The following is a 24,157-nucleotide window of genomic DNA, read 5'->3' on the forward strand; positions in this document are numbered from 1 at the left end:
TTCACTAGCGCCGGTCTGGTAGGAGGATGGACCTTGTCAATGTGGTGCCATCTATTCATCTAAACTCTCACAGGGGCTGCGCGATTATGGTTCGATAATTTACCTGTTGGAAAGATAACATCATGGGTGGATCTGCGAGAAAAATTTCTAGTGCATTTTAGCCAACAGCGAAGGTCTATCCGAGACACTGTAGACGTGATGAATATTTGGAGGCGTGATGACGAGAGCCTAGAAGATTTTATCACATGCTACAACAAGGAGGTGCTTGAGATCGGAGATGTCCATGAACACTTGATTAGAGCACAGTTCAAATATGTTGTCCGCTGCGATGACATGATCTAGGTTCTGTCCGTAATAGAAGGGTTACCCAAGAGCTGGGAGAAGCTGATGGTTGCAGCCAAAGTATACGCCCAGACAGAACGAAACCTCAGCACCAACAGACCACCGCCACTGCACAGTCGCCCACAAGATATGAGCGGGACCAATGGAAAAAAGTTCAAAAAGAATTGGCACGACTCAAACTCTGGAACGTACTCATCTGAAGATGCGCGAGCAACCATAAACAAGCTCGCAGCACAGAGAGAAACAAATCAAGAGAATAGAGAGCGACAGTGGACCCCCCTAACGAAAACTCCGGCGGAGATGCTCAGCACATAAGACTATCAGTTTAAAACCCCTCCGCCAATGAAGAACAAGAGGGGTCAAGATACGAATCAATATTGTGACTACCACAAGGATAATGGTCACACTACAAACAATTGTATATCTCTCCGCACCGATATTGAAAAAGCGCTCAAGAGTGGTGAACTCACCTACTTGTTGCAGAACGTGCGGAAGGATATAAAGCAAATTACTCGCGGCGATGAAGGCCCGAGTAAGAAAGCAAAAAACTAAGTGGTGGAAGAAGCAAGTAGCATGCAATAGTCTCTGCACATGTTGGTCAAGTTCTTTAACTTACCAACCCATGGCGTAGGACTATAGTATGAGTAAGTTAAGTTCCATTTAATTATCCTATACAAACGACTTTGTACTACGGCCTCTGCGCCCTATCATTAATCAAAAGCAAAGTTAGTTCTATTATCTTCTGTGTTTATTACAATGTGCATGCAATTCCTTTTGGTAAGCGCAAAAACAGTATGGTAAATATAACACAAGTCTCATAAGCGGTCAACGATCACACACATCGCACAAGGCCCAGCCTTACGTTCACACATGAGCTTTATACCACCTTTATTCGCCTTACCTAATCAAAGCAATTGTACTCATGCAAAATATTGTAAGCCAAACACACGACATACTAGTTACTGGCGCATCACACGCCTTAACAAAAAACTATAAACATACACGGTAGTGTACTAAATAAAGTTACTTGCGCCACAGAGCATTATAAAGCAGGGATCCACATCCCAAAACCTACAAATAATTATCCAATGTTCATACAACCACAAAGAAAACCTAAGCTAGGTCTTCATCCTCATCTTCTTCTCTGTCCGGGAAGATCTCTTTCAACTGCACTACGTGGTCTTCAAACTGAAGCGCGATAGTAATGAGGTCCATATCTGGAAGCTGTAAATTATTAAATTGGGTCTTTGCGGCAGTGAGAGCAGCTTCAGTATTAGCACCATGGGTAGCAGACTTACTAATGTCCCGGTCAACCTTTAAAGCATTAACCACATGAGGGGAACACTCTGCATACCCTTGGGCATAACCATCATTCTGCGCAGCAACCAGCAGATGCGCAACCGTTTTATCAAGTTCTTCAGAATTAAGAACTGACTCGGCAACCTATGCAAGCAAGAAAGCAAAGTAAGAAGACGCGCAAATATCTCCAAATATCACTGAAGAAAAGTAAACTTACACTTGCAATTCCACACTCTTTCAACCATAGCATATCACTTTTGAGTGGCTCAAGCTCACTCTCCGCCGTCGCCCGCGCGGTCTCAGAATTTTCTAACTTTTCTTCAGTTTCGGCAAGACGACGGGAAGTCTCAGCCTTTTCCCTTCGCTCAAGCTCCAAATCTTTTTTAGCGGACGCAACTTCCGCCTTAAGTTGTTCCTGCTCAGATAATAAAGAAATAAGTTCTTCTGTCTCCTTATCTCTAAGAGCAAGAGTAGCGCATGTATGTACCTCTCTCTGTTCACTCCTTTCTCTATGAGAACGCGCCTCATCACGCGTTGCCTCAGCTTCAACTTTTTCTTGCTTCAATTTATCGATCTCCACATCTTGTTTTTTCAACTTTTCAACTTCAGCTTTAAGATTGTTGATAACACTGCGGAGACTCATCTTCTCAGCATTATCTTTCTCGCAAATTTCCTTCCAATTTTTGCGCTCTTTGGAAAGGAGAGCAGCTTCAGCCTCTGCCTTCCTCTTCCACCCCGCAACAGACCATTCCTCAGTCTTTCGGTCATTCTCAAATTTGGCCTGATCAGCTTCTAACTTAGCCCTCAACAGGGCAACTCGGGCCTCATCCTCAGCAGCTTTCTTCTTGGATGCTTTAAAAGCAGCCCATTCCTTGTGCATACTATGCCATTCACGCACTATACGGTGCGTAGTGGATGTATAGGTAGCAGCCTCTTCAAGGTAGGCATGATAAGTCTGCTCATGAGGACGCCCCTCTTGGAACTTAATTTCCCCAGGAGGAAAGGTTCCTTGCAACCACTCATGACACACATGCCAATCAGAGAAAGTATCCCCTTTCTTCAACTTCCACATCGGCGCATGAAACTCATCCGCCTGTTTCTCTGAGTAGCATCTGTAATAATAATCCCCCGGAGTTTCATCCGGGCGGATAGGAGAATTTTCGTCAGCTTGAATAAAAGAACCCTGGACTCCACCAGGATTCTTCTCGGTATTCTCAGGAACAGAACCAAAAGCCACGGAAGGAGAAGTTGTTACAGGAATCTCTTGAGCAGATTTTCCTTTCTCCGGGTCCCGCGCAACAACTTCAGGAGACTGTGGATGCCCAGCATCAACATCCAGAGCCTCCGGGCTAGTAACTTTCCTCGATTCTACAGCAACATCAGCATGTTTTTCAACCTCATGGTTATCTGCCCCAGCAGTCTTCTCCGCCTCATCATCGTCAGCAGCTTTAGTACTCTCTACCTGCTCACTAATGGGGGCGCGAGGAGGAGAGGGTGGAAGATCCTCATTAACCGCGGATGATGGCTCCGCGTGAACAGGAGAACTTGGTTTTTCTGCAAAAACAAAAATATATATTACAAACGTGCAGTGCGCATAGAAAGCAAACAAAGAAAGACTTACCAAGAACCGGTTTCACAATAAAGGCGTCAAGATTGCCTCTTCTGGTGATTTTCTTCCTTTGAACCTTCTTGGCAGGCTGCCCTTCAGCCTCAGTATCAGTCTGTTTTCTCTTCCCCGCCTTTGGCTTCAACAAATGCTCGGGACTCGACTCTAAGTCAATAAGGTCGTCAGGATTTAACGGAGGGATGTCAGCAGTATCCCTAGGTTCCGCTTTAGGTTTCCTCACAACTGCAGGCGCAAGACCCACCCATGAGTCAGATACCACTACATAATCACACCAGGAGTCAGAGGAATGGCGCATACCTTTCTTCTCTCCTCTCATAATTTTTGCCTTGGAGGATTGAGTCTCCTCTGCATCGTTCTTTCTCGGCACAGCAGTGGCAGCTGGCGCATGTCTCTTTTTCTCAGGGCCAATGCCCGGGTTAGTCAACTCACCTACTTAAGAGAAACACTGCAAATTTATCTCATGCGCAAAAGAACGATACCGCAACATAAAAACAAAATGCATACTTACCAGCGCCAGGGGGAGGTTGCACAGCCAACTCCTCATCACGAGGAAGAACAAAATTCTTCACAATACGATGGTACCAAAGTTCCTCATCAGCCCTTTTGGGAACAGTAGCCATTTTTCCACCTTCTCTCTCAAATGCAACAACGTACAAAGAAACAACTGCAAAAGAGAGAATCAGACACAAATTAAAAAAAAAAGAGAGAAAAGGTAACGAAACACAAAAAGCAGCAAACAAGATGGGAAAACCCCAAATCTTACCTTTACCGTCTTTCATATACACCGGCTTATCCTCTCGATTCATCCGCCAGTTAAGACTCATACTAGCACCAACCAGGGCTTTCTCCGGCAGAGCAATTGACGGAACATCCTTTAGATCCTGGTACAAATTCTATGGGAAAGGAGTTTGTATGGTTTCGTTCGAAACATCCTCTTTACCTCTAAAAGTCATCTGCATCAGAATCACTCTGACTTTAATAAAAAAGAATTTTTGCTTCCAATCGTGAAAAGATTTCGGAGGTTGCAGCAAAATCTTTTTCGCAGAAACCCTTTGGACAAACGAGTAGAACCCCTGGGAACAGTGCATCTGGTGAAACACCCGGAAACGGGCAATCGTCGGATTGATATGCATTGTACGGCAGACAAACTCAAAATAACGAACCCTAACCATCCCAATAGGGTGCATCTGGGAAATATAGAACTTATAATACGACAGAATATCAAGAAAGAACTTCGTTGCAGGCAATCGAAAATTGCCTGCAGAGAAAAAAATCCCAAAATAAAGTAATATATCCGGCCTAAGCATCCGCCGCCGTCTGACCCTCATCAGGGTATCGAGCGTCCCAACTATCAGGGAACTTGAAGCTTCGAACCAGACCATCAAAGGTTTCCTTAGACCATTTCAACGGTGGAAGACCAGTAGCCATTTCTTTAGAAAAGTCTTCGTGATAGTCTCCGGTTGACATAGAGAGGAAAATTACAATTTTTTTCAAAGAATTGACAGGGAAGACGAAGAAGAAAGGGTTTTTCAAATGGAAATGATTGACAAAAATAGGCAATTGGAAGATTTATATACCCACCGCCATAAATAACCTAGGTAACCACAAAAACACCTTTTTCGGAGTGGGCACGGTTATCCAAGCATCAAGGCGAGTGGGAATAAACAATGACGCAAGTTCACGCGCGCGTGAAACCCACGATGAGCACCGCACCGTACAGCTGATAATGACAACCTTTCACACGTCAACAGTAGTCACTGCACCGTTTCACCTGCCAAAAGTCAAAGATCTTCAAAATCAAAATCATGACCAAGAGTATCTTCCCTAAGAAGATCCTTCATTTTCGCGCCAAAAAACTCCACAGCAAAAAACACCCATCACTCATAGTCCGGTGCTCCACTTATTTTGCATAAGAGCAACACTAGACTAGGGGGACTTGAAGGGGTAAGGTCCTAGAAACCCTATCCAGGTACTTGAGACTGATGTGAGGTAAAATACACATATTTGTACTGTGTAAATTGGATACTTTTTGTATAGGTTTTATTTGTTTTTATTTAGTTTTTAGTTTATATTATAGTATTTTGTGTTTTGCCAGGTCCTGGTGTAAATGGAGCAAAAACGAGTAATATGGAAATAACCAGCCAGTTGGACAGATTGAAGTGCCAGTGACAGAAGTAAAATTGCAGCTATTTTCTGCCGTATGAAGTTTGAGCTGCTAAAATACCCTTTGAAAAAAAATAGAGTGCCATATATTAATATTAATATTGTTGGGAGGCTATTTATGATTTTCAATAAAAGAAGATGTAACAATGATCAGATGCACGTGCATCTTTCTTGGATGAAATTCAGAATTATGGAAGAAATCTTAAAGGGCCGTCAAAACCTTAAAGCCCATCGGAATTTTAATGATATCATGAGTTTGGGCCATATTCTAGAATATACATACGGGAGGCGGCGAGACAAGAATAAAAGGAGCTGCTCTCTATATACTATGACATATATTAGGGACGAAAGGGGGCAGCAACATAATATCAGACGCACGAAAAGGGGAACGAACAATATACGAATTTGGAGTTCTTAGGCGACTTTTGAAGGCTGTTGAAGACTGTTGAAGGCTACGGTATTGCTTGGAATCATCGGGTAACATCTTGGAGCGCTCGGGAGTAGAGATTACGGGTTTAAACCTCCTGTTTCTTTGTTTTCGCTCGTTTATATTTTGTTGCATGATGAATTCAGGATTTAGTATGACTTTGTTTACATTCTTGTTTATGTTTTCCGGCTAAAAACCGTAAACTACCTAGGTTAATGACTATGGCATAACAAAGTTTGGATTTTTATTTGATTTTTGTCGTGGTTGTGGATCTTTATTGCATTGTAAACGCTATCGGAATTTAACTTGGTGCGTATGTGTGCTTGTGATTATCTTATTATTGGTATTTGTTTCATATAATCCTTGGTGACGGTCTTTATCACAAAGTAGGGTTATATTAGGGTTCTTGATTTAGGTGAGTGTCTATATCACGTAATAGGTCATTAATCCTTTAGGGTGAAAACGCGTAAGTAACCTTAGAAACAATATTCGGTAATTTAATAAAATCAAGTGTGCTGCTAGACTCGTCGCAGAAAGGCTCGAGGATATTAATAGGTCTCGGTTTAGTTATAAGGACTTAACATTCCATTGTCTATTAAGCCAAGATTGAAACCCGTAGTTGCTTTAGACGTTCGCGCGGCAAAGTAGAGCGTCTTACATAGGCACTTTCAAGAAACTAGAGGACGGAAAAGAAATCTAGAAAACCGGTGAGCGTAACAGCCTAGGTAGTGCCATAAGAATCGCCTTGAGAGTGTTTGAGGGGCTTAGTGGCGTCTTAATAGGTTTAGCATTCAAAGATCCCGGTTCCACACCACAAAATTATCGAATAGAAATCCATTCTGAGTTTAGCATGCGTCTAGCCTAGGTAGTCTTCATCATCTCTGGTCAAAACCTTTGCTCGAGTTCGCGTCTAGTTCGTCTAGTTAGTATAATTTTAATTATATTTTTAGGATATTTAGAAAAACCCCCCCATCAAATAAACAATTAGTTAAGTCCGTGTCAGTCTAAGTCTAGATAGAGTCATTAGCGTAATTAGTAGAGTCTCTTGGGTTCGATACTCGGACTTCCTTAGGCTATACTGCATCGATCGGTACACTTGCCGGTCGTGTGGTTTAGGGTTTAGAGAGTCTTAGTTTTATAAATTTAAAGCTTAGAGAGTCTAGAATTAGGGTAATTTTAGTTGTTTTAATTAACCCACATTCAGCACATCAAGACCATACCACAACCTCGTCAAAGAAAAAAAAGAACCTTGCGCAGCCGCGCACCGGTTCCAAAAGAGATTAAAAAAGAAGTACAGCTCTGTAACATCTACGCGCCAAAAGGAAGCTGACAAATCCTTGCGCCAGACTCCATAACAGGTAGGATAGAAATCCTAACAAATACTTCCGCATAAATAGTATCCAGACTTGGATAAAAGTAACTTCTCTGTTACCATGAAAACATGAAGAAGAGCCACACAGGATTACAGTTGTATCCTTCTAGAAGGCTTGTTCGTGCACCACAATTCGGTTATAACCGAATGGCCATGTGGCATCATCCCAGACTCCCTCGAAGTCACGGTGATGGCACCAAATTAAAGGAAGATCTACACTTTTTCACTTTCCACGTGGCATCACCCCAACCGTTGATCAAGGTCACGATCCTTGTGCATACACACTCGTTAATGATTAACGGAAGGAAAAGATAACCGCTTACGGAACAGCATTTTCCGTCAAGTTTTCATCAACAGATTTTCCCGTCCAAACTTTGGCTATAAATAAAGGATAATTCAGGTATAATTCTCAAGTTACTCTCACTTCACTTTACTTCTTCTTCTTCTTCTTCATCAAAACCTGTACTAATTCTCACGCCGGAGGATGGTCACTGAGAGAACATCCATTCTCCACGTGGCGAGTCTAACGGTTGTTTGTTTTGCAGTTAACGTTAGAGGAAGAAGATCATTCACCCCCGAATGGAACGAGAAGATATAACCCTTTTATACAGATTCAAACCCCCTAGTTCAGTTGATTTCGGTCAATTAAACTAGTGTTTCTTCACAAAGTGTATGAATAATATAAATACAAACAAAATAACACATTACATAAACGTATAAAAATATACTGAAATAAAAAATTATAGATAAATGAGTAGACCAAGCCCACTATCAAAAGGTCGCCTGAAGGCCCACTACTACAAAACCCGTTTGAATTAGATTCGAACTTGAGCCCTCTTGTTTTTTTTGAACGACAAATTTCTTTACTCCCATCGTCTGTGGGACTTGAACCCAAGACCTCCCCCTCCCAAAGTGTTGCCTTTACCAATGTAACACCCCACCTCTTGTTATCACCAAGAATATGATATTAATCGATTCCTTTTTAACTCTTGTAAATGAAAAATATAATTTTTACATAAAGATTAAATAGGTAATTTTGAATTAGTATCTAAATGCACAAATTGAACCATTACCAAAATTCCTCTTTAATGCCCTTCAATTGCTCAGCCTACCACCTACAGCTTAAAAAAAGAAATAAAGGGAGAAAAAATGTCAAATCCATGCCTTACAAATTGAAAGAGAGAATGTCTGAAATAATTAACAAATAAATAAGTTACTGCATACCTAAACAATTAATGTTACATTAACAAATTACATCAACAAAGTTTATTCAAATTATACGATTAAAGTTCACATATAGTAAAATTGAACCGCTTAACACCATAATACAAATGCAAGTACAAAAGTGGTTTTAATATATTGTAGTCAACTCAATTGTTAGAATGCATCCCCACTTATTGGTACAACTCAACATAATACATAAGATTTATTATCTACAACACCAATACTCACTTGAACACATTCGTTACACAGTTCACATGTATGTTGATTCAACAACTATATAACCTAAGAAAAACTCACTTTTACATATGGATGCTTTGTTGACTTGATTCATTAGTTTGAACCATTGACTTCCTACAACTCAACAATTACTTACAAAATAATTTCATAAATTTGATATTATTTTGCCCTGTATAACATACAGGTCATTTTGACCCGTGTGAAAACAATTTATTTCCTAAGAATCCAATCAGTCTTCAACAATGAAAAAAATATATTGTATCTTAAACAAAAGAACTAATACATACTTTCCTTAATGAATGCTAGATAACATAAATATTTGTTCTTCTATTTACTTGTGCTCTCATAGTTTGCTAATAATTGGGAACAATAAAACAAACAAACCCACAACAGGTTTGCTTCTCCTCATCAAAAAGTTCTCTCAAGCACCTCTCCCTAAAATTGTAAAACCATCTAAAATCTTAAGCACCCACCACCGTATTCTAATTCCCATATCCAATATTTAATATCAAAGCTTACTAATTGAATTCAGAAACTTACCACTAAAGAGATGAAATCTACTTCCTGCAAGCCTTGAAGGAACCAAACTCGAAGCTTCATGTTCCCCTCGTCTTCCTTCTTAAATCATCTCTTCCCGCCAGCCCCTGTATAAAACTTTGTATTTTCATTACGAAAGGTAAGTTAAAATACACTTATAATTAAATAAAACGACCCTTAAGAGGCCAAAAAACACATGGCTTTGATAGGCAGTGAAAGAACCCTTCATGCGAATGAAAAAGATAAACAAAATCTTAACATACAACACTTGGCCATTAATCATATCAAAATACAAACAATAAACTTCATATAACTGGTAAAAAATTAAACTAAAATTACGAGATAACTAACCTAACGTTTAGGATCGTTTGCATGACCAAACGAGTCGTTCAGAAGAGATCTCGTCCAATACGTGAGGCGAAATCAAACGTATCAGAGTTATTTCAGCTGTAAACACACGAGAATCACTTTAACTATCTCTTGTATTGATTTGATGACGATTACAGACCTGGAGATACCTCGGCAGAGCTTCGCTACCGGAATCAGAGAAGTTCCAAATGAAAGACTCAAGCTCACTATATATAGGCCAGCCACTTCACACGAAGTGGACATGTTCCAGTTTGCATGAAGTGACCTTGTCCAGTTCATGTGAACTGGCCACTTCGTGTGAACTGGCTTGTTTTGGCTAGTTTCCAGTTTTTCTCGTTCTATGTGACTTGATCTATCAAACCTATTACAAGACTCGATACAAGACGAAGTCGACAGACGTATGCACCAACAGACTCCCCCTTGGATGTTGAAGAAGTCTTCGGTGTCGAGTCTTCAGTATGTTAACCCTTCAATCTTTATCAGTCTTCATACTCTCTTGAAAGCATTCTCCATTGTAAGCATTCTCAATCTCTATCTTCTCTCTCTCTCTCTCTCTCTTTCTTTTTCACTTTCTCTTCCAGAATCGCAACCTGGCTCTATACTCCTCTTGATCAGGTCTCTTGATTCCTTAAGCTTTTCACAGGTTCAGAAACGTCTCCTGGCTCTCCGTAGCAACAGGATCTGAAACCTGGCTTTAACGTCTTCAGACTCCCTTTCGATAAGCTGGGATCGTAGTCTGGAATTCACAACCTACAGGCTTTGCATCAGAAACCTGGCTCTTCCAAAGCTTTTACCTGCACAAACTCTACCTCAAAATAAATTTCACAAATTTAAAAATTTGACAAATTTATAGACCACTTGTAGATATTGTTCAATTATCAACAATTTATATCAAGTTCAAACTTACTTTTGGGTAGATTTATTTATAACACTTTTCATTTCAAGACCAACTCTCCCAACCCACTGTCAATTATCATGTTTAGCACTTGGAATTTTGAAAATTAGCTTTTCAACATCAATCGTCAAAAATAATATGAAATAAAATCTTTTTGAATTTTCAAAATTTTATGCTAAAACACACATAAAATCTTTTTGGATTTTTGTTTTTAATGAAAAGCCTTAAAGAAATATTTACAGACAATAATTTTGTGAGTTTGCGTAAGAGGATCATATCAGTTTTTGACAAATCACTAGCACCGTTGAGCTTTAAACACTTTAAGTTCTAAACGATTCACTTAGATTGTCAGTATACTGATCCACTTAAATTTTCACACAAAGTTCAACTGTTTTGAGATACGAAAATTAGTGTTTTAATGGACTTAACTTATTCGCCTGTCCCACTTTAGAATATACTCCCGTATCCAGACTCCTATATTCAGTCTTACAGGTGAATGTACACTAATGATATTTGTAAATGGGTAATGTGAGACCATGAGAGCTCATGTTAGAACTTCCATTCAGACAAAGAGATGATGGCTCGTCTTTAGGTGTGTCCCGTTTTGGGGATCTTTTCTTCAACAACACATGATTAGCATTTTTCAATGTTTCATCATTTTTTATGTTGAGGTGAGCTTTATGATTAAAGCAGCGCAGAGTATTATACGAGGACTAGGCTATTGCTTCCGCAAAATCAGAAGTCCAGGTATAATACCCCAGATATCATCACGCACAAAGACCTAGTATGTCAGAAATAGAAAGCCCTTCAAACAAGATTTCAGGGGTTACCTATATATCCGAGAGATGTTCCCCACGAGATAAGTAAATCTTGATTTTTAGGTTTATATCTCGAACACAATCTACTAAGCGTGTAAAACCTACTGGCATATCATCAGTGAGACCGTTTATCACATTTTAACTTTCCAATTCTTTAGCGTGCTGTGATAGTCCACTGGTGTACTATCATTTCCTCTTTTTCACAACAAAACTCGTTTTTGATTTTATCATGTTTTTGACTTTTTCAAATTTTCTAATGTTTTTGGATTTTCTGAAATTTCTTACTCCCCCTAAAATTCAAAATCATTTAAAGAAAATTTGACAAACTGATGAGAATCACTTCAATTCGCCATCCACTTGGCAGAAACAATCAGAACTCCTCCTGACAACAAACTATTTTCAATCACTTTGTTTTCTCAATCACTTGAATGAAAGTTAAATCAAGTTCAACTTAATGACCTTGATTAACCACCTGTAAGTGAAAACTTTTTTTTCAACCACTTTTCAAACAAACATATTCAAGAATGATGCCGATTCCTGCTCCACGATTACCAACTTGGGAGCTCTGGCAAGTCCGGATTTTTAGTCATGATAGGTTCTATCCCAGTTACTAACCTGGGATGACCCATCTTCATCTGGTTTCTTCGTTTTATTTTCATAAAATTCCTTTACCCCTTTGACCTTCCCGTCAACCATTTTTTCAAAAAATATGCTTCACTTTGGGGTTAAAAGCTTTTTCAACATCAAATTCTTTCTTTTCAGAAAAGAATTGATTTGAAATCTCAACTTTTCCAACTTTTTGTTTAAAATTTTCAGTCCGCAATGGTGGAAAATTTGCATCATCCAATGGCGGAACTGAATTTTCTCTTTTTGACTCAACTGGTGGGTCCTCTGACTTTGACGAGTCAGATTCATCGCCAGAAAATAGCTCCTCTGATTTTGACGAATCAGAATCATTACTAGAACTATCATTTGATTCCTTAACAATCCACCTTTGGTTGTCAAGTTTCACTTTTCTCTTGTAAAAACGTTTTGAACACTCACCAACCTCAAATTTTGAATTTTTGAAAATTTTAAAAGGTTTGGTTGGTGGTTCATTCTCAATCATCTTCTCTTTCAGTTTAAGAGAAACTCCCTGTTTTGTTTGGATTGCCTTTGGACAGTTCCTGGCAATGTGACCAACTATTTTGCATTGAAAACATGTTCTCGTTTCTTTCTTCTGAACAACTACATTTTTCATTCCCTCTTGTTTCTTAGCAAGGAATTCTTTGTTTGTCTGCTTCCAGAATGAGCTTTTTTCTTCTTCTTCTGAACATGCTCCTGAAACAAATACAATTTTTGATTTATAAGTTTTCTCATTTTTATGATTTTCTGGTGGAATAAAACCCAATCCCTTATTTTTGAAATTACCATTATGGTTTGGTTTCTTTCGATAACCAGAACCAGAACTATAACCTTTTTTCTTGTTTAATCTTTGTTGAACTCTTGAGGTGTACTTTTTAGGTTTTTCAGTAAGATTTACATCTTTTATTTCAGAAATATTAATTTCTGTTAGTTTGAAAACCTTGTTAATCATTTCAGTTTTAACACCTCTTATTGGAAATTCTTAATCAGAATATAATTTGTCAGAATCATTCAAAGTATATGCTACTTTAATGTTTCGTCATTCAAATTATTTTGTGATAACATAAATTCTTTATTATAACCCCGTTTGCCCTTTTTGACTGTTGGACTTGAAGTGTCAGACTTTGACGTTGATTTTGACTATGACTCCTCGGTTTCATCTTTATCCAACACCTGATCGTCCACTTTCTTTATTAACTTAGACTCATGATCAGTGTCAGACGATGTGAAAGTGACATCAATGTTGTCTGGCAAATTTTCTGAAGACTCAGACTTCCACTGTAAGTTGGTTGCCTTTTTGACTCTTTCTGAATTTGGATTTCGTGGAGAATATCCATTTTCAAGCGGGGCTGGACACTTGTTATAACCAACTCTTTGTTTCTTACCAGAATTCTTCACTTCAGTATCCTCTTTTGTTTCGAACTTCTTCTCTTCAACTATCTTTTCTTCAAAAGCCTTCATGCCTTCAACTGTTGGGTAAATCCTGTCAATCACATAAGAAGAACATGAGTAACTTTTCAACAACTTGTTTAATATTTCAGTTTCTATCCTTTGAGTTTCTAATTTTTGTCCACGCTCAGCACACATCCCAATGTAATAATTGACCATGTCCTGCTTTATCATGTATGCTCCATTGAGTGTCTTCATGGTTGTAGCTTGTTCACTGCTTGACTCGTTATATTGATTCATGGCTTTGTTTAAGACATCATATGATTCTTTCAATCTGTTCATGTTGTGAATCAACTCATTGTTGTGTTTCTTCATAGTCTCACAGTTTTCACAATTTTCAGACACCTTTTCTGCAACAGCTTCCTTTTTAATCTCGAAAGCTGGAACTTCTTTAACCTTTATCACTCGGACCTCTTCTTCATCATTTTTACCTTTCATTCTTTCTGCATCTCTATTAGCTGGAAATTGTAAGTGCTCTTTCCTTTTATCTGCCCAATAATCATCATCACTATCATCTTGTTTTTTATCTTACTGTTTTGCCATTCGAGCATTTTCAGCATCTCTCTCAGCATCTCTCTCGGCTATATATTTTAAATGCTCTTTCATACTATTTGCCCAATAATCATTATCATCATCTTCAACTTTTTGAGCAACAAAAGCTTTATGATCTGCAGTTCTGTTAGGATCATAATCATCCCAACTGAAATCTTTTGGAAGCCTTTCATCATCTTGATCTGTCAGACATGCTTTACTCTCAGCTGAAATATATTTGTCCCAACTAAATCCTTTTGACGATCTTCCATCATCTTGATTAACAAGATAAGCTTTCTTTGATTCTTCAAGCTCCTTCCTAGTATGAGCAGTTTGTGTCGATTGTTGTTGATACGGCTGTTGAGCAACTTGATGATAAATTGCTTTCCGATAGTAATCGTTGTTTCCGAAAGGATTTTGAGCTCCACTTGCTTCGCGGTTTGTGCATTCTCGCTTGAAATGCCCTTTTCCCTGTAACGAAAACAAGTAACTTTAGATTTATCAAATCCTAAAGTAGAAACATTAGTATCACGAAAATCATCTCTTCCCGTAATCTGTTTAAACTTTTCAGCTATTCTCAACACACTAGCCAAACACCACTTTATATCCATTAACTCCATCTCCTCAGCATCAATCTGATCGTAATCCTCTTTTTTCAACATTGGATTTCCGATCCTTCTTGCAACTAAACTCCCATAAGACTCTAACACAGTCACCAACAAAGACATATGATTTTTGGCTACTTCTTCAGAGTAATTTTGATCATTCTCAAGATTTAGTGCAATGTTGCATTGTAGAACTTTGCCATTCTTTGTTGCTGAGAAATTTGGATCGAACGATGGATATGAAGAAAATCCAGTTTTGCTATTTGATCCTTGAGATGAACCTCTAGAAGAACTTTTTGCATTGAAAGCAGTTTCAATCTTTGGTGCAATGTGGGTCTTATCACTAGTACCTTCTTTGTAATACAGACCAATGTCTTGTTCACCATCATAGTTCTTCATTCTCGCTATTTTTCGTTGTTCCATCTCTTGAGCTTCGAGTTGTTCAATAAACTTGTTCAGCGTTAGATTGTCAAATTTAGGTGTATTTTTCAACATCACAAGATACGTGCCCCAGACATCTTGTGGCAATGCATCGACCAACTTTTCAATCAATTCATCATTATCTTTCTTGATGTTCAATCTCTTCATGTTCATCAACAAATTACAATATCTTTCTATAATTTGCTTGGTGTTTTTAGTTTTTAATCCAGGAAATAGATCAAATTCTTTTTTCAAAAGTGACATTTTGTTCTTGATCATCTCTTTACTTCCAACAAACTTCGATTTTAGTTCTTTCCATATTGAATGTGCACTTCCGTTGTGTTGTAGTAAAATCAAGATTTCTTCCTTAATAGCTTGCTGCAAGAGACTAACCATCATCTTTTCATTTTTGTATTTCTTTTTCTCATCAACATCTAGATCTATAATATCAACCTTCTCTCCATTGTTCTTAACTGGTCTAACATATCGATATTCAGTACATTCCCATGCATCTAAGTAATATGCTTGAACCCAATTTTCAAACCGTTCTGCCCATCCACTATACTCCTCAATATCCATAAGCTTAGGCGGTTTTTGTGTGGTTCCCGTTTCATTTTCTAGCATTGTATTCTGAATCACATTGATCGGGGTAGCAAACGCATTATAGAATTCGTTTTCCATGATTCGGTTTCAACTATTCACAAACTCAAACTTTTCAAACGAACTGGAGTGTTTTCAAACGGACCGAAGTTGATGCGAACTGAAAGTTAATTTGGTGCAAACTGTTCAACTTCCAAGCGAACTGACAAACACTTCAATTCATGCGAACTGTCTTTGTTCCAAACCGTGCGAACTGATATGGTCTAAACTCACTTCATGCGAACTGATATGGTCTAAACCCACTTCATGCGAACTGATATGGTCTAAATCCACTTCATGCGAACTGATATGGTCTAAATCCACTTCATGCGAACTGATATGGTCTAAATCCACTTCATGCGAACTGATGTGTCCAAACCATGCGAACTGGAGATGATGTCATACTGTCGGCTCAGTTTTTGACAAAATTGATTAGGTTTTAGGTCGAATTAAGTGCTGATTCTTTCAAGGATTTGATAAAACAGTATTTCGCACGTTATATGTGAAAATCAAGCCATTTTATCCGTAAAATCTTGTTTAATTTTGAAAAATGTGAAGAAAGTGAGTAGAAATCAGAAATTTTCGGTGAAAAACGGCTGAAATCGGTAAGAACTCTTCCTCTTGAGCTCTGATACCACTTGTAGGATCGTTTGCACGACCAAACAATTCGTTCTGAAGAGATCTCGTCCAATACGAGAGGCGGAATCAAACGTATCAGAGTTATTTCAGCTGTAAACACACGAGAATCACTTTAACTATCTCTTGTATTGATTTGATGACGATTACAGACCTGGAGATACCTCGGCAGTGCTTCGCTACCGGAATCAGAGAAGTTCCAAATGAAAGACTCAAGCTCACTATATATAGGCCAGCCACTTCACATGAAGTGGACATGTTCCAGTTCGCATGAAGTGACCTTTTCCAGTTCATGTGAACTGGCCACTTCGTGTGAACTGGCTTGTTTTGGCCAGTTTCCAGTTTTTCTCGTTCTATGTGACTTGATCTATCAAACCTATTACAAGACTCGACACAAGACGAAGTCGACAGACATATGCACCAACACAATGGAACAAATTGTCCTTATCAAGCAACAAATGTAAAACATCATCTTTAAAATAATGGGTAATATAAAACTTTAAGAGTACAAAATATCAAAACTTTAATCACACACCCTTTGATATATAGCTCTAAAAACCCGTCACCCGGAAATTATAACAATGAAAGATCGAAACTTTAATCACCTGCCCTTCTATACATCTCTAAAACTCGCCACCTGGACATTAAAACTATGAAAGATCAAAACTTTAAGCACATATATTTCGATACAACTCTAAGAACCAATAGCTTTAATCACATACCCTTCCCTTCGATACAACTCCAAAACCCGTCACCCGAACAATTTAAAAAACCGAAATAAAGAATTCGGTTTTTAGTTGGTTTTGAGATACCCAAAGGGGCCAAAACCAATCCATGCACACCCTTAGGGGTGTTCACAGTCTGGTTTTGATGGTTTTGGTTTTGATGGTTTTAGGTGAAACAGCGAGCCAAACTATTATAATGGTTTTTTTCTCAACAAAACCCGAAACCAAACCGTTGAAAGGGAAAACCACCAATACTTACAGTTTGGTTTCACATTTAACATTCATCATCATTTTAGTTAGAACGATAGAATTTATGGAGTAAATACATCCTTGGCCACCTCCTAGGTCAGCGGATAGATCTCTTGTGACGAATATGGTAACCCTTTCAAGTGTCATCAAAAACTATACACATGCTAGAAGCCAAGAAATCAAAGATCAGTTACAGGGGAAACAAACGTTTAGGAAAGATTAGGATATACTGATAGAACAATTGATGAATATTAGGGGCCGGTGTTTTTTATTTTCAATGATTTAGCCAATTAGAATTTTAAATCATTTTACTGAGACAAGACAAACCTAAATGACTCATTTAGATATTAGGCACTTAGTATTTTACTGTCTTTGTCTCAATATGGTTTGATTTCGTATTACATCTCCATAAATACGAATTTTTAAAATAATAATATATCTAAATCTAATGGTCCTGTCTGGTTTTACACGGTCTGCTTCCGGTGTAAACCGCAAACCAAACCGCTCAATATGGTTTGAAACCGACCGACCGAAAACTAAAAATAAAACCAACCATGAACTGGATCGATGACTGGTTTAACTGTTTTAAATCGAACCGTAAACATCCCTACACACCTTTAAAAACAAATTTAAAATCGACCCATTTGAGTAAATAGGTTGAAATAACAACTTCATAATACTTACTCTCTGTTATGTAATATAACTTCATATTTGATTCGTATCGCGGTGCTCGATTCTTGAATTACTGAAACTTGACCGATATCAGCTATGAATTTTCTCCTAGCTTCATCTACAAAGTAGCTAACAAAGTTACGTTAACAATACAAAACCCTAAGTGTAAAGATTGATTTAAAGTACATACAAGACATGAACTCACATGACAACACATCATGACTCTACAAAGTAATTAACCATAGCAGATCACCAAATAATTTGTTGGTCCTTAACCTCAATCAAAATGTAGGTTGATTTCTATTTTAAATTGTTGCTAGAATCAGAAAGTAATAAGTACTAATGATTCTACCACGGGCACGATTGCACCACCCCAACCATCAATCAACATGAAGTCTCAACGCGAAACATATATATATATATATATATATATATATATATATATATATATATATATATATATATATATATATATATATATAACAAAAAGTGTATGGGTTTAGATGTATGTCCGCACAGTACCGAGGGGTATAATAACCTCCACCATTGTTTGGGTTAGATTGGGCATTCTGATCGCCAAGGAGAATTCAAGGGCCACAACCTAACCCTATTCTTTGTCACCGGAGTTAACCTAAGATGTAACAACCTTGCTGGAAAGCTAGAATGACGGAATAATTTCAGGTGTCACAGGCCATGTCATTGGATACTCTCTATACTCGGAACCCCTGTAAATTCAGAAAGTTTAGAAACTTCTTCCCATATAAAAGATCAAAGTCATGCATGAAAGCAATCGTGATATCAAACATACCTTTGAACACATCTTGCCTTGCAATGATCAACATACTCCAGAGTATACATCCTAATGATTCCTTCCAAATGTTTCACTCAGGAGTATATCCCAAACCTTTAAGACTTGGGTATAACGTGTTTCCTTCATTATATCTATTGTAAATATGAGATGCAATCCTTTAACACTAATTTTTTTAATAAGTTCAAAATAACAACTTTGACTAACAGAAGAAGCAGTAGAACTCTATTTTGGCCACCAACCGCTAGAAAGCTTAGAAGCAATTCATATAATCTTTCATATATCCATGACATCTATTATTCAAGAAACAACTTACCTTATAACCAAATTCGATATCTTGTTCTTTCATGTATTGAATCTTTTCCATAAGTTCTTTCTTATACTCTCTTGTAGGCGATGCCTTATAAATACAGGACCGAGGCATGACCTATGTCCAAAGTTACTTTTCTTTTTGCCAATAACCATCAAAATCCCCATAAAGATCCGCACCAAAAACAAATATATATATATATATACACAAAGAATTACTGTGAACGGAGAAGAAGCATCAGCTTTGAAATCTGATTTTGACCAAATGAAGATCATTATTATGCCACTGGACAAAATTCAGCCTATCCCGAGTATTATACTAAATTCAAAATTTGAGAAAGAAAATTACACTATGAACGGAGAGGAGGCATCGATTGAACCGGAGCTACGACAGTAGGAAGGCTGTGAAGACTTCTGTCAACGTAAGCCATACCTATGGTGGAATGAATGGTTTTAGCATCTAATTCTTGAAATCAATTGACTAGAAAACCCTAAAACCCTTCTACGTGACTCCAGCAAGATCGAACAGATAGGAAATTTACATATTCTGGAACAACTGATATGAGCATGAAAAGTTGACCATTTAACCATTTTCGACATAAACAACTTTTTATGAGCTCACCATCCACATATGTTGTTAGTTGAATCCACAATCCATGTATACAACTGCAGCCACTAATTAAAAAAACATATTTAGATCGGATGATTAACTCTTCTGCAAAACCATAATCTACATGAAATTCCTTACCTTGTCACCGGATAATAGCATCACAGCCGTCCAAAGCTGTGACCGAATCCCTAGTCGCTGCAGAAGCCTCACCGCCGAACTCACTTCACCATTGCATGTTATCATCTTCATCCGCTCATCCATCGTTGCACACATTACGATCCTATAAATTTTTATCTCAGATAAATCTATCTCAACTGCAGACTTAGTACATATTTTCCATCAATTAACACAGATTGATGGATCTATAAACACTAACACTAAACCGGTTTGTTTTTTCCTTACATTTTAATAGTGATGATATCACATCTGGTAAGTCCAAAACATTCCTCATTTGTCTTAAAGCACCTAACTTTTAGGCATGCTTTATTGATCCCATCATCCTAAATTCATAATGTGCTTGACCATTAGTAATTTGTAACAAATTCGGGCCCTACTTATGTCATCAATTTAGACAGCACTACACACCATGGTAGAGCTCCACACATGACAAAATATAGAATATATATTTTGTTTGATGAAGACACAAAGTGACATTCATCATAGAAAAGTACAGAGTTACTGTTTGATTCCTTGCTTCAATTAAAAAAGAGAAAGAAACAAAACAATAGCCAGAGGAGGATTGTTATTTTATTATTCAAGCAGCTAGCAAGAAGGTAGAAGCCAAAAACACACATCATTCAATAAAGAGTAAAAGACTCATAGTTCAGCAAAAAAATTTCTGATTGAATTGTAATAAACGAAAAAAAAAATTGAAATAAGAATCAAACCAAACCTGATGTTCATGAAGGTCCTCGTTCAAAATGTCAATGTAGACCATGAAAAACCCATATGCTCTGTAACTTTTTTCTTCCCCAAGGTGGCATCCACATCCATGACAATTGCAATAGCATCTTGCTGTAACAATATAGCATTAGTAAATTAGGGAATGATGGTAAACCAACAAAATAAGGACTTTTCAAATGTCAATGCAAAGTTTGAAGCCTTCATAATCATACATAATCTATACTACTTTAAAATACCAAAAGACCACCAAATACATCCATTAAAGAGCAATAAAATGTCTATAATATCAAAAGCATATGGTAAAATTAAATACCAAAACACAAACCCAAGCTGCAGCGACTATGGTCTCCTCCTTCGCCACACCCTCCCACAAAAAAACAAAGCAGCGATGTCCTTCTTTCTCTCTTTTCTTTTTGACGACGCGGGGGTGCGACTGTTGTCAAAGGCCACCCACGTCAAACCCCCAAAATCTCCACAAAAAATTGAACGTATCAGCTATAAACAGCAGAGAAACGATAATCAAGAAGTTCAGAAATCAAAATAAAAACTATACCAACTAAAATTGTACCTTCAATTGGAAACTCAGAGTCACATAACATGAAATTGATATTGACTGGACTATGTCAATAATCAATGTTCATTGCCGCCAGTGATTCATGACGGAACCCTAGCCGTTGGAAGACAAATCTCACCCTTTGCTGACCACCGATGACAACAACAACCACCTTGGAACCACCACCGTCGATGGCTACTAAGAAAGGCATATCGCTGACACCAGTCGTCGGAGAAGATGACCATCTCCCGTCTGCGTCTCGCATCTGCTCCATATCTCTCTTGTTTCTATTTTACAAAATTAAATATAATGAAATCATTAAGATAGGAGAATCATGTAAACCAAAGACAGAAGAAAACTGACCTTGTTGCTTGAACCGCAGACAAATGGTTTTAGGGTTTCTTTGAAGTGATTTTGGAAAGAAGAGAGAATAAGGTAAAATAGCAATTGATTGAGAAACTGGTGAACAAATTAGGCCCTCGTGAAAGTGAAGGAGAAGGGAGAGAAAGGAAAATGCCGCCTAAAATATAATTCTCTGGCTAAATAGCTATGCCACATCATGGTCAATTGGTCAAAGCTATTTTGCTTTAATATAAAAGATAGATTTTGTTTTCAGTTTTTCTTTTTCTATTTGTTAGTTAATTAATAGTTTTAGTTTAGATTTTTCTATAAGTTACAAATTAGTCCCTGTGGTTTTGTTCTTTTTTGTTATTATAGGTAAGGGGTATTTTTATCATTTCATAAAAACTTAACAGAAAAACTAACATCAATTAGTCTTAGTACTCTAGGTTGTTACAAAATTGAAAGTTGATACCTCAAAGTGTGATTTTAAAATATTAGTACCTAACATTGTTACTTCGTATAAACCACATGGACTAACTATGTAATTAACTTGTGTAATTATAAGTGTTTTATTTATATATAATCAATGAGAAACGTTAAACAAAAATTAATAAAATATGTAATAATAAATATATACATGTACCTTTTATAAAAGTATAAAATTTGTATATTTTGATTCCAAGTTCTGAATTCAACTTGTATAAACAATCCGTTATAGTTGTTTTGTTATTTGAATTCGGCTCGTTCGAATTTCAAGGTTATTGTCTTATTTGAACAATAAACAACCCAATTTGACTTCAAGAAAGTATTATAATGTCTTGAATGCAAAAAATATATAAATGAAAAAGTATAATGAGTTGGTTAATACACTAACAAAGATCTATAATTGGTTGATTATCCAAATCGAATCTGAATATAGTTTTTTAACGGAATCGGACCTATAAATTTCGAACGAACTCAATTATTCGAAGTCAAAATATACAAGTTTTATATTTTTATAAAAAGACACGTACAATTTTATTTATGACATTTATATTATTTATTATCTATTTATATATTGTTTATCATCGTTTATTGATAAATACAAATTAATTTGTGAGCTCACAATCATGTACGTAACAATGATTTTTTTTTGGGACGAGGATGGCAAAAATAATTGAGGTTAGCAATATTTTTATATTAAAAAAGTATTTAAACAGATAATTATTTAATAAATTGAAGTAATTAATAAGATTAGGAGTGAGAAACTATAGAGTGAGATTTTCTTTAAATTTGACAACTAAACCACTATTTTGGTAAATATTTTTAAACCAACACTATTTTGGTAAATACTTTCTCCACCAACACCACTTTAATAAAAAAACTCAAACAAAATAACAGAACCAATAGCATATATACATACAGTCTTTTAAATGCAATGAAATTCTCAAAATCTGAAAGCCACATGAAAAATAGCCGACCTAAAAAGGAAACATAACAAATCAAAACAATCTATAAGCATTATATATAAGTCTAATTTGTAACACATCTATGCATTATGGTTTGTACCATAATGCTTAGTGACTTGTATCCACTAAAGACAAATTTGTCTTTCATTTAAACAATATAAATAATTTTGCGAGTTTACACGACACAACGTGCGTGTGTGGTTAAACGTTTTTACGTCGTCTATTTTTTTTCCCGTTTGACAGGTTCATCGTAACGTTCAGGGTCCTAAATCGACTTAGTTATTTTTTTATGTATTTTCCGTTTCGGTTTAATTTTTTCGCATTAACACAAAGACAAATTTTTATTTCATTTAAATACTATAAATAATTTTGCGAGTTAATTTGTAACACATCTATGCATTATGGTTTGTACCATAATGCTTAGTGACTTGTATCCACTAAAGACAAACTTGTCTTTCATTTAAACAATATAAATAATTTTGCGAGTTTACACGACACAACGTGCGTGTGTGGTTAAACGTTTTTACGTCGTCTATTTTTTTTTTCCGTTTGACAGGTTCATCGTAACGTTCGGGGTCCTAAATCGACTTAGTTATTTTTTTATGTATTTTCCGTTTCGGTTTAATTTTTTCGCATTAACACAAAGACAAATTTTTATTTCATTTAAATACTATAAATAATTTTGCGAGCTAACACGACGCAACGTGTGTGTGGTTAAACGTTTTCACATTGTCTATTTTTTTTCGTTTGACATGTTCATCGTAACGCTCGGGTCCTAGATCGACTTAGTTATTTCTTTATATGTTTTACGTTTCGGTATCGACTTAGTTATTTCTTTATATGTTTTACGTTTCGGTTTAATTTTCTTAGCATTAACACGCTGCAACTTCAGTGTTGGAGTTTGCTGGTAATAGTGTGGCATTGGTGTTCGCCCCCGCCGCAACGCGGGGGGTGCTTAATACTAGTTCATACTAATTTCCACTCAAACCCCATTAAACCAAATTGTTCCAACAAATCGATAAACACACTAAATTATTTTATTGTATTTGTAATATTCGAAAATTTATTAGGATAAATATATAGTATAACCAATAAAAAATTATTTTTATTGAAATTTTGATAGTTAAATTAAACGAGTCGGTTAATTGTATTTACCAGTGATATATGTTTTCAAAACACTGAGCGCAAGTTATTTAGCAATTACGAAATAGGCTGGAGCTGCTCGGTCTTGACATATTGGAATATACAACTCCACGAAAAAGACTTTATTGGTCTCAAGTCGCCTTTTTATATATTCGACCCGCCTGCGGTTTTTAGTACGAAC

At 36.9% G+C, this 24,157-nt stretch overlaps 1 long non-coding RNA gene across 14 annotated transcripts; it reads right to left on the reverse strand.

Moving 5' to 3' along the window:
• Positions 1-16,687: 16,687 nt before the first annotated feature.
• Positions 16,688-21,541, reverse strand: LOC110923436. 14 transcript variants are annotated; one of them, XR_004884762.1, is made up of 10 exons: positions 21,407-21,541; positions 21,059-21,330; positions 20,804-20,960; positions 20,480-20,601; positions 19,726-19,867; positions 19,600-19,652; positions 18,669-19,410; positions 18,507-18,585; positions 17,873-17,978; positions 16,688-17,352 (listed from the first exon to the last, which is right to left on the reverse strand). It is a non-coding gene; the product is annotated as an uncharacterized LOC110923436 (long non-coding RNA). The 14 variants fall into 14 exon arrangements; XR_004884757.1 differs by having other exon boundaries at positions 18,383-18,585; XR_004884758.1 differs by having other exon boundaries at positions 16,688-18,585; positions 18,669-19,228; positions 19,327-19,410.
• Positions 21,542-24,157: the final 2,616 nt, after the last annotated feature.

The sequence above is a fragment of the Helianthus annuus genome, chromosome 16, assembly GCF_002127325.2.
Source record: "Helianthus annuus cultivar XRQ/B chromosome 16, HanXRQr2.0-SUNRISE, whole genome shotgun sequence".
Lineage (NCBI taxonomy): Eukaryota > Viridiplantae > Streptophyta > Magnoliopsida > Asterales > Asteraceae > Helianthus > Helianthus annuus.